Source organism: Musca autumnalis, unplaced genomic scaffold (assembly GCF_047663935.1).
Source record: "Musca autumnalis isolate F117 unplaced genomic scaffold, ASM4766393v1 scaffold_2, whole genome shotgun sequence".
In the NCBI taxonomy this organism is placed as follows: domain Eukaryota; kingdom Metazoa; phylum Arthropoda; class Insecta; order Diptera; family Muscidae; genus Musca; species Musca autumnalis.
Genome location: NW_027411755.1, coordinates 244,315,739 through 244,331,262, shown reverse-complemented (window position 1 = coordinate 244,331,262; position 15,524 = coordinate 244,315,739).

The window sequence follows — 15,524 nt, the reverse complement described above, 5'->3', positions numbered from 1 at the left end:
GATTTTTAGAAAATATTTTTGATAGACTCGTGGATCAATAAACATGGACTTTTAACAAATATTTTTTGATGGACTTGCGGATCAATAATCGTGGATTTTTAAAATATTTTTTGATGGACTTGTGGATCAATAAACGTGAATTTTTGAAAATACTTTTTAAGGCCTTTGGATTATTAAAAACATTTTTGATGGGCCTGCGGATCAATGGTCGTGGATTTTTAGAAATATTTTTCGATGGACCTGCGGATCAATGGTCGTGAATTTTTAGAATTATTTTTCGATGGATATTTGGATAAATGATCGTGGATTTTTAAAATATTGTTCGATGGACTGGATCGTGGATTTTTAAAAATATTTTTTTGTGGATCAATAATCGTGGATTTTTAAAAAAATATTTTTTGATGGACTTGCGGAACAATGATAGTGAATATTTAAAAATAATTTTTGATGGACCTGCGGATCAATGATCGTGAATTTTTAAAAGTAATTTTTGATGGGCCTGCGGATCAATGATAGTGGATTTTTAAAAATATTTTTGAAAGGACCTGTGGATCAATGATCGTGGATTTTTCAAAATATTTTTGAAAGGACCTGTGGATCATTGATCGCAGATTGTTGAAAATAGTTTTTAAGGCTTTTTGGATCAATGTTGGTGGATTAAAAAAAAAACGTTTTAAGGACTTTTGGATCAATGATCGTGTATTTGTTAAAATGGTTTTTAAAGTCTTTTGGATCAATGATCATGGATTTTTACAAATATTTTTCGATGGACCAGTGGATCAATGATCGTGGATTTTTAAAAATATTTCTGAAAGGACCTGTGGATCAATGATCGCAGATTGTTGAAAATAGTTGTTATGGCTTTTTGGATCAATGTTGGTGGATTAAAAAAAACCTTTTAAGGACTTTTGGATCAATGATCGTGTATTTGTTAAAATGTTTTTTAAAGACTTTTGGATCAATGATCATGGATTTTTACAAATATTTTTTGATCGATCTGTGGATCAATGATCGTGGATTTTTCAAAATATTTTTCTATGGAACTGTGGATCATTGATCGTGTATTTTTACAAAATATTTGCCGACGGTCCTGTCGATCATTGATTGTGGATTTTTATAATTAGTTTTCGACGGACCTGTCGTCCATTGATCGTGGATTTTAAAAAACAAATTGTTCGATGGACTTGTGGATCATTGATCGTGGATTTTTTTAAAAAAATGTCGATGGACCTGTGTATCGTGGATTTGTAAAAAAATTCGATGGACCTGTGGATCGTGGATTTGTAAAAAAAATCTATGAAACTGTGGATTATTTGTCGTGGATTTTTTAAATTTGTGTTCAATGGATCTGTGGATCATTAATCGGGATTTTTGAAAATATTTTTCGACGGACCAGTCGATTATTGCCCAGCAAAATAAATTAGAAGTAGTGCAATGTGGACTAGTTCTGTCACGGCATGTTTTGATGCAGTTCAACTGGAGTCGTGAAAAAGGCACTCCGTTCGCTACATTTTATTAGCAGTTGTTAGAGATCCCTATATGTACATAAATCAGATTGTACATCTCTACAGGCAGCGGCTTTCATTTTCCAAAAAGAGATAGGCGTGTTAACATGTCCAAACATTTGTTAATACAAACTAAATAATATTTAATATTTAAATAATATTTAATTTGTGAACATTTTTCCGGCAACTCACCAGAAGAAAATTTCCGAATGGAGTGCTGTTGGAGTACGTGTCGAAATCTTAACTGGTGATGGGAAGACAACCCATTTAGCAAATGAAGCAAAAACAGTTCAGCTTGGAACAAATGCAAGCGGAGGAAACACGCATGTTTGCGATTGAATTCAATGGAGAATTTTCATAATTTGTGTTAATGTAATAAAGTTGTTAATATTTTTGTTTTGCACAAATAATAAATGCATTTTATTTGTTCTGGCATATTTTGTAATGGCTTGCACAATTTCCGCAGAATTCCTGTACCAAACACGTGCTTTGGACTGCCTCCTATTTTACCCCAAAGGGTTAGTTAAAATGCAATGCCTAAGGGTCAGTTAAAATGCAGTGCCAGAGGGTCAGTTAAAATGCAGTGCAAAAGGGTTAGTTAAAATGCAATGCCAAAGGGTCAGTTAAAATGCAGTGCCAAAGGGTTAGTTAAAATGCAGTGCTTTGGAGTGCATCTTTCAGTAGTCACGCTCTTGTAAAAATCATCAGTGAAAATGCATAATTTGGTGCACATCCAGATCACTTGTACATATCATTTAACTGCATCTTTGGAGGCAAACATTTTGCTGGGTTGATCGTGGATTTCTAAAATTGTTTTGCGATGGGCCTGTGGATCTTTGATCAAATGATGATTGTCGGGATTGGAGACATTACGGAGAATCGATTTCCATGGATAATGGAGTAACAACATTTAGTGCCAACGAGGTGGGTGAATTACCGTTTCAACATGTTGGTAAAATCTTCTTCCCTATATCTTGAAACTGATTAAGTTTTGTAAATTGCGACTTTGAGGTAGATAAAATCATTGAGGGCCTTACACTTCTTCAATTTCTACTGTCTTAAGCCATTTATGGTATTGAGCTGCTCGTAGATGTTCTTTTCTATTTTAAATGATGATTGTGCTTCAGGTAAAGTTATCTAGCATTTCCTCTGAGCTTAGCGGGGATACCGACCTAAAACATTGCTTAGTTAATTTAGTTGTGAAAAACAGTCTTGTAGTTGTGTGTGATCTACTTATCTTGAGTAATTTGTTTCATTCATCCAATTATTTAATGGACCATAGTTGGTCATACACTACGCTTGGTACTATTTATGTGTATTTAGAGCAAACTCTTTTGAAGGATCCTCGACGATCGTGAATTTTTAAAAATAATTTTTTAACATCTTACAATGCTTACGATGCTCGTGGATTAAAAAAAAAATATTTTATGTGTATTTGGAGCACACACGGCATAGAATGCTGATATTCTGGCGTTTCTTTTGCCATATTTTGTTAAGTAGTTAATGAAAACACCCAATAGGCCTAACACTACTTCATTAAAAAATCAAATATTATACCGTCCTACATTTTTCTCTCTCCATCGCTCTTCCTGCATGGAAGTAATATCACCCTTGTACATTTGAGGTCAGTGCGAAATTAGTCTGCTAAAGTACTTTTCATAGTTCACTATCTTCTTTGGTTTCTAACGCTTAATTACATTTTTTACATTTATTTCCAGGTCGAAGTATGTGGATCACAGAGGAATATCTGGAGGTATGTCTTTCTTTACATTTTTGCCATTTCATTATTATTTACATTGTCTATTACAATTCTATGAAAAATGTAACAACCAAATGCCCGATAAGCTGGTAGGTAATTCCCATGCCACTTATTTGCTTAAATTTAATTTGCATTTATTAGCACTTAAAATTTTTGTCATTAAATTACGAAATAAACTACATTTACATGTCTGGGAATAAAAAATCCCCTTAAATTGGTGAAAAACACTTCATTCTCTTTCAAAATAAAGTGGCAAGTGAGCAGGAAGGGTTAAAATTGTACAAATAGTTATTTTATCTTTTTAACACTTAAAAGCTTTGCACTTAATCAGCAGCATTTAAAAGATTTCCCCCCAATTCTGTGGATGTGCGTCAATTGTGTACTTCCTCAAAGAGTGTATATAATCTACATTAAGAATAGTTTTCACTCCCCATTTCATTACGCTTCCTTCCTCTTTGGATGTGTTATTTCCCACAAACCATTACCACTTAACAATTCATTGGTGCAAATCATGAATTTCCTTAGCAAAAGTACTTGGCGGGACGGCTGGCTGACTGATTTGTTGGTAATAACTGTGATAATGAATGATAAGTGTGAATGAAAGCAGATATAATCAAGAAGTTGTGTGTAAGAGTAGCTAATTGGGGAAGAAGTAGACTGAAAATAGCACTACAAAGCGAGAGAATCTTTCTAAAGATTAAAACATTTAAGCATTTACGATTACTTGAAGATCCGCAATTTTTAAAAATATTTTTGACGAATGCTCAGCTTTCAGCTTCTTCCAATGATCGTGGATTTTTAAAAATATTTTTTGACCATATTGCAATGATCGTGGATTTTTAAAAATATTTTTTGACCATATTGCAATGATCGTGGATTTTTAAAAATATTTTTTGACCATATTGCAATGATCGTGGATTTTTAAAAATATTTTTTGACCATATTGTAATGATCGTGGATTTTTAAAAATATTTTTTGACCATATTGCAATGATCGTAGATTTTTAAAAATATTTTTTGACCATATTGCAATGATCGTGGATTTTTTAAAATATTTTTTAAGTATTTTACAATGATCGTGGATTTTTAAAAATATTTTTTAAGCATTTTACAATGATCGTGGATTTTTAAAAAATTTTTTAAGCATTTTACAATGATCGCGGATTTTTAAAAGTATTTTTAAGCATTTTACAATGATCGTGGATTTTTAAAAAATATTTTTAAGCATTTTACAATGATCGCGGATTTTTAAAAATATTTTTTAAGCATTTTACAATGATCGTGGATTTTTAAAAATATTTTTAAGCATTTTACAATGATCGTGGATTTTTAAAAATATTTTTAAAGCATTTTACAATGGTCGTGGATTTTTAAAAATATTTTTAAGCATTTTACAATGATCGTGGATTTCTAAAAATATTTTTTAAGCATTTTACAATGATCGTAGATTTTTAAAAATATTTTTAAGCATTTTACAATGATCGTGGATTTTTAAAAATATTTTTAAAGCATTTTACAATGGTCGTGGATTTTTAAAAATATTTTGACGAAAATGATCGTGGATTTTTAGAAATATTTTTTCCGTATTTTACAATGATCGTGGATTTTTAAAAATATTTTTTCCCTATCTTACAATGATCGTGGATTTTTAAAAATATTTTTTCTCTATCTTACAATGTTCGTGGATTTTTTAAATAATTTTTCCCTATCTTACAATGATCGTGGATTTTTAAAAATATTTTTTGAGTATCTTACAATTATCGTGGATTTTTAAAATTATTTTTTGAAAATCTTACTATGATCGTGGATATTTAAAAATATTTTTTTGAGCATCATACAATGATCGTGGATTTTTAGAAATATTTTTTCGCTATCTTACAATGATCGTGGATTTTTAAAAATATTTTTTCCCTATCTTACAATGATCGTAAATTTTTAAAAATATTTTTTCCCTATCTTACATTGATCGTAAATTTTTAAAATTATTTTTTCCCTATCTTAAAATGATCGTGGTTTTTTAAAATTATTTTTCCCTATCTTACAATGATCGTAAATTTTTAAAATTATTTTTTCCCTATCTTAAAATGATCGTGGTTTTTTAAAATTATTTTTCCCTATCTTACAATGATCGTGGATTTTTAAAAATATTTTTTCCCCATCTTACAATGATCGTGGATTTTTTAAAATATTTTTCTCTATCTTACAATGATCGTGGATTTTTAAAAATATTTTTTCCCTATCTTACAATGATCGTGGATTTTTAAAAATATTTTTTCCCTATCTTACAATGATCGTGGATTTTTAAAAATATTTTTTTCCCCTATCTTACAATGATCGTGGATTTTTTAAAATATTTTTCTCTATCTTACAATGATCGTGGATTTTTAAAAATATTTTTTCCCTATCTTACAATGATCGTGGATTTTTAAAAATATTTTTTCCCTATCTTACAATGATCGTGGATTTTTAAAAATATTTTTTCCCTATCTTACAATGATCGTGGATTTTTAAAAATATTTTTTTCCCCTATCTTACAATGATCGTGGATTTTTAAAAATATTTTTTTTCCCTATTTTGCAATGATCGTGGATTTTTAAAAATATTTTTTGACCATCTTACAATGATCGTGGATTTTTAAAAATATTTTTTGACCATCTTACAATGATCGTGGATTTTTAAAAATATTTTTTGACCATCTTTTCCCTTTCTTACAATGATCGTGGATTTTTAAAAATATTTTTTGACCATCTTACAATGATCGTGGATTTTTAAAAATATTTTTTGACCATCTTACAATGATCGTGGATTTTTAAAAATATTTTTTGACCATCTTACAATGATCGTGGATTTTTAAAAATATTTTTTGACCATCTTACAATGATCGTGGATTTTTAAAAATATTTTTTGACCATCTCACAATGATCGTGGATTTTTAAAAATATTTTTTGACCATCTTACACTGATCGTGGATTTTTAAAAATATTTTTTGACCATTTTTTCCCTATCTTACAATGATCGTGGATTTTTAAAAATATTTTTTGACCATCTTACAATGATCGTGGATTTTTAAAAATATTTTTTGACCATCTTACAATGATCGTGGATTTTTAAAAATATTTTTTGACCATTTTTTCCCTATCTTACAATGATCGTGGATTTTTAAAAATATTTTTTGACCATCTTACAATGATCGTGGATTTTTAAAAATATTTTTTGACCATCTTACAATGACCGTGGATTTTTAAAAATATTTTTTGACCATCTTACAATGATCGTGGATTTTTAAAAATATTTTTTGACCATCTCACAATGATCGTGGATTTTTAAAAATATTTTTTGACCATCTTACACTGATCGTGGATTTTTAAAAATATTTTTGACCATCTTACACTGGTCGTGGATTTTTAAAAATATTTTTGACCATCTTACAATGATCGTGGATTTTTAAAAATATTTTTTGACCATCTTACAATGATCGTGGATTTTTAAAAATATTATTTGACCATCTTATAATGATCGTGGATTTTTAAAAAATTTTTGGCCATCTTACAATGATCGTGGATTTTTAAAAATATTTTTTGACCATCTTACAATGATCGTGGATTTTTAAAAATATTTTTTGACCATCTTACAATGATCGTGGATTTTTAAAAATATTTTTGACCATCTTACAATGATCGTGGATTTTTAAAAATATTTTTTGACCATCTTACAATGATCGTGGATTTTTAAAAATATTTTTTGACCATCTTACAATGATCGTGGATTTTTAAAAATATTTTTTGACCATCTTACAATGATCGTGGATTTTTAAAAATATTTTTTGACCATCTTACAATGATCGTGGATTTTTAAAAATATTTTTTGACCATCTTACAATGATCGTGGATTTTTAAAAATATTTTTTGACCATCTTACAATGATCGTGGATTTTTAAAAATATTTTTTGACCATCTTACAATGATCGTGGATTTTTAAAAATATTTTTTGACCATCTTACAATGATCGTGGATTTTTAAAAATATTTTTTGACCATCTTACAATGATCGTGGATTTTTAAAAATATTTTTTGACCATCTTACAATGATCGTGGATTTTTAAAAATATTTTTTGACCATCTTACAATGATCGTGGATTTTTAAAAATATTTTTTGACCATCTTACAATGATCGTGGATTTTTAAAAATATTTTTTGACCATCTTACAATGATCGTGGATTTTTAAAAATATTTTTTGACCATCTTACAATGATCGTGGATTTTTAAAAATATTTTTTGACCATCTTACAATGATCGTGGATTTTTAAAAATATTTTTTGACCATCTTACAATGATCGTGGATTTTTAAAAATATTTTTTGATCATCTTACAATGATCGTGGATTTTTAAAAATATTTTTTGACCATCTTACAATGATCGTGGATTTTTAAAAATATTTTTTGACCATCTTGCAATGATCGTGGATTTTTAAAAATATTTTTTGACCATCTTACAATGATCGTGGATTTTTAAAAATATTTTTGACCATCTTACAATGATCGTGGATTTTTAAAAATATTTTTTGACCATCTTACAATGATCGTGGATTTTTAAAAATATTTTTTGACCATCTTACAATGATCGTGGATTTTTAAAAATATTTTTTGACCATCTTACAATGATCGTGGATTTTTAAAAATATTTTTTGACCATCTTACAATGATCGTGGATTTTTAAAAATATTTTTTGACCATCTTACAATGATCGTGGATTTTTAAAAATATTTTTTGACCATCTTACAATGATCGTGGATTTTTAAAAATATTTTTTGACCATCTTACAATGATCGTGGATTTTTAAAAATATTTTTTGACCATCTTACAATGATCGTGGATTTTTAAAAATATTTTTTGACCATCTTACAATGATCGTGGATTTTTAAAAATATTTTTTGACCATCTTACAATGATCGTGGATTTTTAAAAATATTTTTTGACCATCTTACAATGATCGTGGATTTTTAAAAATATTTTTTGACCATCTTACAATGATCGTGGATTTTTAAAAATATTTTTTGACCATCTTACAATGATCGTGGATTTTTAAAAATATTTTTTCCCTATCTTACAATGATCGTGGATTTTTAAAAATATTTTTTCCCTATCTTACAATGATCGTGGATTTTTAAAAATAGTTTTTCCCAATCTTACAATGATCGTGGATTTTTAAAAATATTTTTTCCCTGTCTTACAATGATCGTGGATTTTTAAAAATATTTTTTCCCTATCTTACAATGATCGTGGATTTTTAAAAATATTTTTTCCCTATCTTACAATGATCGTGGATTTTTAAAAATATTTTTTCCCTATCTTACAATGATCGTGGATTTTTAAAAATATTTTTTCCCTATCTTACAATGATCGTGGATTTTTAAAAATATTTTTTCCCTATCTTACAATGATCGTGGATTTTTAAAAATATTTTTTCAGTATCTTACAATGATCGTGGATTTTTAAAAATATTTTTTCAGTATCTTACAATGATCGTGGATTTTTAAAAATATTTTTTCAGTATCTTACAATGATCGTGGATTTTTAAAAATATTTTATCCCTATCTTACAATGATCGTGGATTTTTAAAAATATTTTATCCCTATCTTACAATGATCGTGGATTTTTAAAAATATTTTATCCCTATCTTACAATGATCGTGGATTTTTAAAAATATTTTATCCCTATCTTACAATGATCGTGGATTTTTAAAAATATTTTATCCCTATCTTACAATGATCGTGGATTTTTAAAAATATTTTATCCCTATCTTACAATGATCGTGGATTTTTAAAAATATTTTATCCCTATCTTACAAAGACGATCTAAGGAGCAACAATCATGTTCACGGATGTTTTTGAAGGATCTTTGTCTTGAGGAGGATGTGGTTGTATGAAGGACATTTGGCTAGGAAAGACTTTGTGCTTGATGTTTGTTAGGGATCAATCTGATCGACGATCCTGAATCACTGTGAAGGTCCTTCGGATCAGGGTGGGGTGTTTGGGGAGCGTATGAAATGACTATGGTAGATTTGTTGTAAATATCCAATGGATTGAATATTTTGAGGAATATTTTGTGATCGATAGATTTGGCTGTTAATTTAAAGTTCCAAGTGTAACAAGTCCGTTGATGAACTAGAATTACCATTTTTCTACGATGAAGAATAAAATAAACAAGTAAGCAAAGGCTATAGTCGGACGGGGCCGACCATGTGATACCCTACACCACAACCTGTAGGAATTAGCTATGTGCAACCGCCTTGTACGCTGAATGTCCGGGTTCGATTCCCATCAAATTGTCAACGGTGGCAAAATATCCCTTAGTAATGTTGGCAATATTTCCTGAGTATTTCAGACATGAAAAACCTCTCTACAAGTGGCAACTTAGGACACGCCGTTCGGACTCGGCTTAAAAACTGGGTCACATATCAATAACTTAATATGAATCCATTGATATAAGAGAAGCCTCCCTTGTCTTTACTGGGATGTTTGTGGAAAAATATATAAATCAGACGTTTCTAAAAAATATTCGAAAATTGGACAATTCACATTGATTAGCCCCTCCTGCTACATCTTCAAATTGTCTTCTTCTTTGTCTTTTTGGAATGCACCTAAAATAAATAAATATATATACCATGCAATCTGGTATATTTGATAATTGGGAAAATTGCGAGTTTATTGAAGATCTATCGTCCAAAAATTGTGCACTTGTACCTCGCCTACGCTTTGAAAATAGTTCATTGTAGGCATATATTGTGATATCAAAAATATATTTTATACCGGTAGAAATAACTAATAATGAATAGAAATTCAAAAATATTGCATGCAAACAAATTTATAAATCCCAAAATTATTCATATTCAATTACACACCAACGGTGATATACGCTCAGCCTCTGCCGTATAAAATATATTTATTTTGTAACACGAGTTTGCTTCAAAATACGTGGAATCTGTAGGTATCGTAATATGGGGCTATACCAAATCAATTTTAGTAAGGTAACTTCTTTGTTTTGGAAAAGTTTGACAATTATTTTTTTTCAGATTTGGGGTTTTTGGAACTTCTGGACTATTATCTCAGGAAGTATGACTTACACCGGAAAGGGACCAGAATAGGGACCGTGAAAAGAACCTTCTTAAAAAAAAAAAAATAATCAAATAGATCCGTTACGGGTCCTCAAACTGCACTTTTTCCAAAATTTGTGAGGGGATACTCGAAGAGCGGACCGATATAGTCAATATTCCAACCTGATACATGACTGGATGAAATAATACGATGTGTAAAGTTACGACCAATCAGAAAATCCCCTTAAGAGTTAACTTGCGGATTTGCGGCGCAAGTACAATCTGCTGAAAAAAATTCAAAACGATTCGAGAAGACTCTTAAATTTCCCTTTTCCGCATTTTGCGTGGGAGGTACCCTAAGGTGTGGACCGATATAGTCTTATCCGATCTATATCTGGAAGGAATAATATAGGGAAAGTTTGGAGCAAATCGATTGCTCACTTCGCCATTTATCGTTCACACAATTTTTCGAAAACAATTTTGAACTTTTTTGGGGGAGGTGTGAACCGACATAGCCTACATTCGAACTTAAACAAAGTTTGACCAAAATATTACGTTGTATTAAATTTGGTTCTAATCGGTAGATCCGTTCGAGAGTTATTGTGCGCACCAGCCAGTTAGACATTAAGAGAGACAGATGAACGGACAGCGCTAAGTAGACTCCAAATTGTCTGAAACGAATTTCGTCTAAAACCAATATTTTGATGAGACACATCTTTGGTCGTATTTTGTTTGTATCCCCTTTACCCTAAATCCTGAGGTATAAAATAGGTGGCGAGGCGACCCCATGTTGCAATATTTGTATAAAAATCCAATTTGACAACTGAACTGAAAACTTCTCTGTCATGATAGAGACAATATGTAGCATGGGAGGAAATTGTGGTTCTCCACACAAAACACATTATATATCAGGCAGTAGGTGCGTTATCTAGCAGACACATTATTGCAATTTGCATCAGGGGAAAGGTCAGTAGTTATTATTCCATATGTAGGCTACTTTGCCGGTATATGCCCTCCAGGAATGAAAATATGGACCAAAAATAAAATATCTATATTTTTCATACAAAAGTAATGGTGTATGTCAACCGCTAAATAATATCAGATCATCATGCAAAATTATAGGCATTTTCTTCAACCTATACTCTTACCTCGTGCAAAATTTCGTGACTATTGAGCTATAATTGCGACCTCTATCGGGTTTATGATTACACTACAAACAAAAAACTGGACATATTAGGCTGTAACTCCTTTATCTGATCACGTACATCAACATAATTGACATCAATTGAAAGGTCAAGAGACCGTCTTCCAAATATAATGTGTCTTTCAGGAACAAAGGAACAAAGATATAAGCTGTTTATTAAAAATTTTCACAATTTTCACACAAAAGTTGTGGTCCATTTAACCCTCTAAATATTATCTGATCGCCATCTCAAAATGCAAACTTCTTCTTTGTCATATTCTCTTACCTTATTTAAAATTTCGAGGCGATCGAACTATTATTGCAACCTACAGAGCAGCTACAAAATCGGATAAAAATTATGTTTTTGGTCCATTTCACCCGCTAAATATTTCACGATCATCACCAATTAAAATAGCGATCTATTCTGATGTGAAACCAACCTCCATACCAAATGACGATCGGTCCATAATTGCGGCCTGGAGTTTGATTACAATTTATAATGGACAGACGGACACACGGACGGACGGACGGACACACATCTCAAAATCGCTTTATCTCGCCGAGATATGAAGATTGGTATACCACATTGGGGGTCTCCAACGAATATTTCGCGGTGTTACATGAATTTTTCCCAAAACAAACTTATAATACCCTTTCCACATAGTGGTGTAGGGTATAAAAAACACGTTTAAATCAATCTTATCAGCACACTGTATGACGGTATGGCTGACTGTTATTGTCGTCAAAGTCAATAAAAAACTGTTACTCATGATCGTCACCGGGTGACTTTCGAGTTTGTTTTTGCAAACGTTTTGGCAACAGTCGGCGTGCCATTTGTTGTCGTTGCTTGCTCCTTCTATGGTGTTGAGATAGTGTTTTGTTGGTGGTCGGGCGTTTAGGGGATTATTTGTTTGTTCACTCTCTGTTTGCCAGTGTAAATTCTTTGGAAACACGTGTATTGGCAATGTTGTTGATTGTCATCATGTTGTTGGTACAAATACATACGTATTCAACTAAATATCCAACGACATGTATCAACAACACCACCCGTGACTGTTTGCCATAATTATCAGCGTTAATATTTCGTTTTTGTTGTTGTCTTTGTTGGTTGTCATCTTTATTGCGCCATGAATGAAGAATTGAAAAAAAACTCACAAAACACATAAAAAAGTAAATAATAAAATAATAATTCGCTTTTATATTAGCCGCATATCTTTTAAAAAGCAAGCAACAACAACAACACATTTGTATTACTTGTCACAGTTATTAAGAAAGAAAAACGGACTACTGTTTTACTCACCTCCTAGTCGGAGGTTTTTTTCTGTCGGTATCTTCTTCCAACTGTTGACTTTTTTGGGAAGTTCTAAAGATAAACTTCAGTTCTCAGAAATATTTGATTTCAAGCGATATCAAATAGCTTTAACATATGTTTTCCTTTTTTACTGGAATCGATAGCGATTGAATATTGTTGTTCACATTGCTGCGGTAGGTATTTCATGTACTTGCTTTGTCCTAGAAGTCACACCTTACTCGAGAAGTTGTAAAGGAAATGTAATATTGATATGAACATAATATTTTATCTATTATTGATATTGATAGGGAGGGTGGGAGATATGAAAAACTATATCGTTTACTACAGGGAAATGAATTGGATTTTTTCAACTTCTAGCGTACAAGTCGACGATGATTGTGAATTTTTAAAAATATTTCTTGATCATTTTAGGATGATCATGGATTTTTATAAATACTTTTTGAGGATCTTACGATGATCGTTGAGTTTTTAAATGTGTTTTAAAATATTTTTTGAGGATCTTACGATGATCGTGGATTTTTTAAAGTATTTTTTGAGCAGTTTATCCGATCGTATTTTTTAATATTTTCTTTGAACATCTTATGATGATGCTGGACTTTTAAAGAAATTGTTGAGAATGTTACTATTCTCGTCGATTTTTTTTAAAATTTTGTTGATCAACTTACGATGATCGTGGATTTTTTGAAATGTTTTTTGAGCATCTTACGATGATCGTGATTTTTTTATTTTTGTTAGAATATTACGATGGTCGTGAACTTTCTAAAATATTTCTCGTTCATAGTAGATTAAAAAAAGCATTTTATTTTATTTATTTTTTTAAATATTTGTTGAGCATCTTACAATGATCGTGGATATTTAGAAATATTTTTTGAGCATCTTATGAAGATAGTGGATTTTTTTTAATATTTTTTTGAGAATCTTATGATGGTCGTGGATTTTTTAAAAAATTTTTTGACCATCTTATGATGATCGTGGATTTTTTAAAATATTTTTTGACCATCTTATGATGATCGTGGATTTTTTAAAATATTTTTTGATCATCTTATGATGATCGTGGATTTTTTAAAATATTTTTTGACCATCTTATGATGATCGTGGATTTTTTAAAATATTTTTTGACCATCTTATGATGATCGTGGATTTTTTAAAATATTTTTTGACCATCTTATGATGATCGTGGATTTTTTAAAATATTTTATGACCATCTTATGATGATCGTGGATTTTTTAAAATATTTTTTGACCATCTTATGATGATCGTGGATTTTTTAAAATATTTTTTGACCATCTTATGATGATCGTGGATTTTTTAAAATATTTTTTGACCATTTTATGATGATCGTGGATTTTTTAAAATATTTTTTGACCATCTTATGATGATCGTGGATTTTTTAAAATATTTTTTTGACCATCTTTGATGATCGTGGATTTTTTAAAATATTTTTTTGACCATCTTATGATCGTGGATTTTTTAAAATATTTTTTTGATCATCTTATGATGATCGTGGATTTTTTAAAATATTTTTTTGACCATCTTATGATGATCGTGGATTTTTTAAAATATTTTTTTGACCATCTTATGATGATCGTGGATTTTTTAAAATATTTTTTTGACCATCTTATGATGATCGTGGATTTTTTAAAATATTTTTTTGACCATCTTATGATCGTGGATTTTTTAAAATATTTTTTTGACCATCTTATGATGATCGTGGATTTTTTAAAATATTTTTTAACCATCTTATGATGATCGTGGATTTTTTAAAATATTTTTTGACCATCTTATGATGATCGTGGATTTTTTAAAATATTTTTTGACCATCTTATGATGATCGTGGATTTTTTAAAATATTTTTTGACCATCTTATGATGATCGTGGATTTTTTAAAATATTTTTTCTTAACATCTTATGATGATCGTGGATTTTTTAAAATATTTTTTCTTAACATCTTATGATGATCGTGGATTTTTTAAAATATTTTTTCTTAACATCTTATGATGATCGTGGATTTTTTAAAATATATTTTTGGCCATCTTATGATGATCGTGGATTTTTTAAAATATATTTTTGGCCATCTTATGATGATCGTGGATTTTTTAAAATATATTTTTGGCCATCTTATGATGATCGTGGATTTTTTAAAATATATTTTTGGCCATCTTATGATGATCGTGGATTTTTTAAAATATATTTTTGGCCATCTTATGATGATCGTGGATTTTTTAAAATATATTTTTGACCATCTTATGATGATCGTGGATTTTTTAAAATATATTTTTGGCCATCTTATGATGATCGTGGATTTTTTAAAATATATTTTTGGCCATCTTATGATGATCGTGGATTTTTTAAAATATATTTTTGGCCATCTTATGATGATCGTGGATTTTTTAAAATATATTTTTGGCCATCTTATGATGATCGTGGATTTTTTAAAATATATTTTTGGCCATCTTATGATGATCGTGGATTTTTTAAAATATATTTTTGGCCATCTTATGATGATCGTGGATTTTTTATAATATATTTTTAGATGATCGTGGATTTTTTAAAAATATTTTTAGATGATCGTGGATTTTTTAAAAATATTTTTAGATGATCGTGGATTTTTTAAAAATATTATTAGATGATCGTGGATTTTTTAAAAATATTTTTAGATGATCGTGGATTTTTTA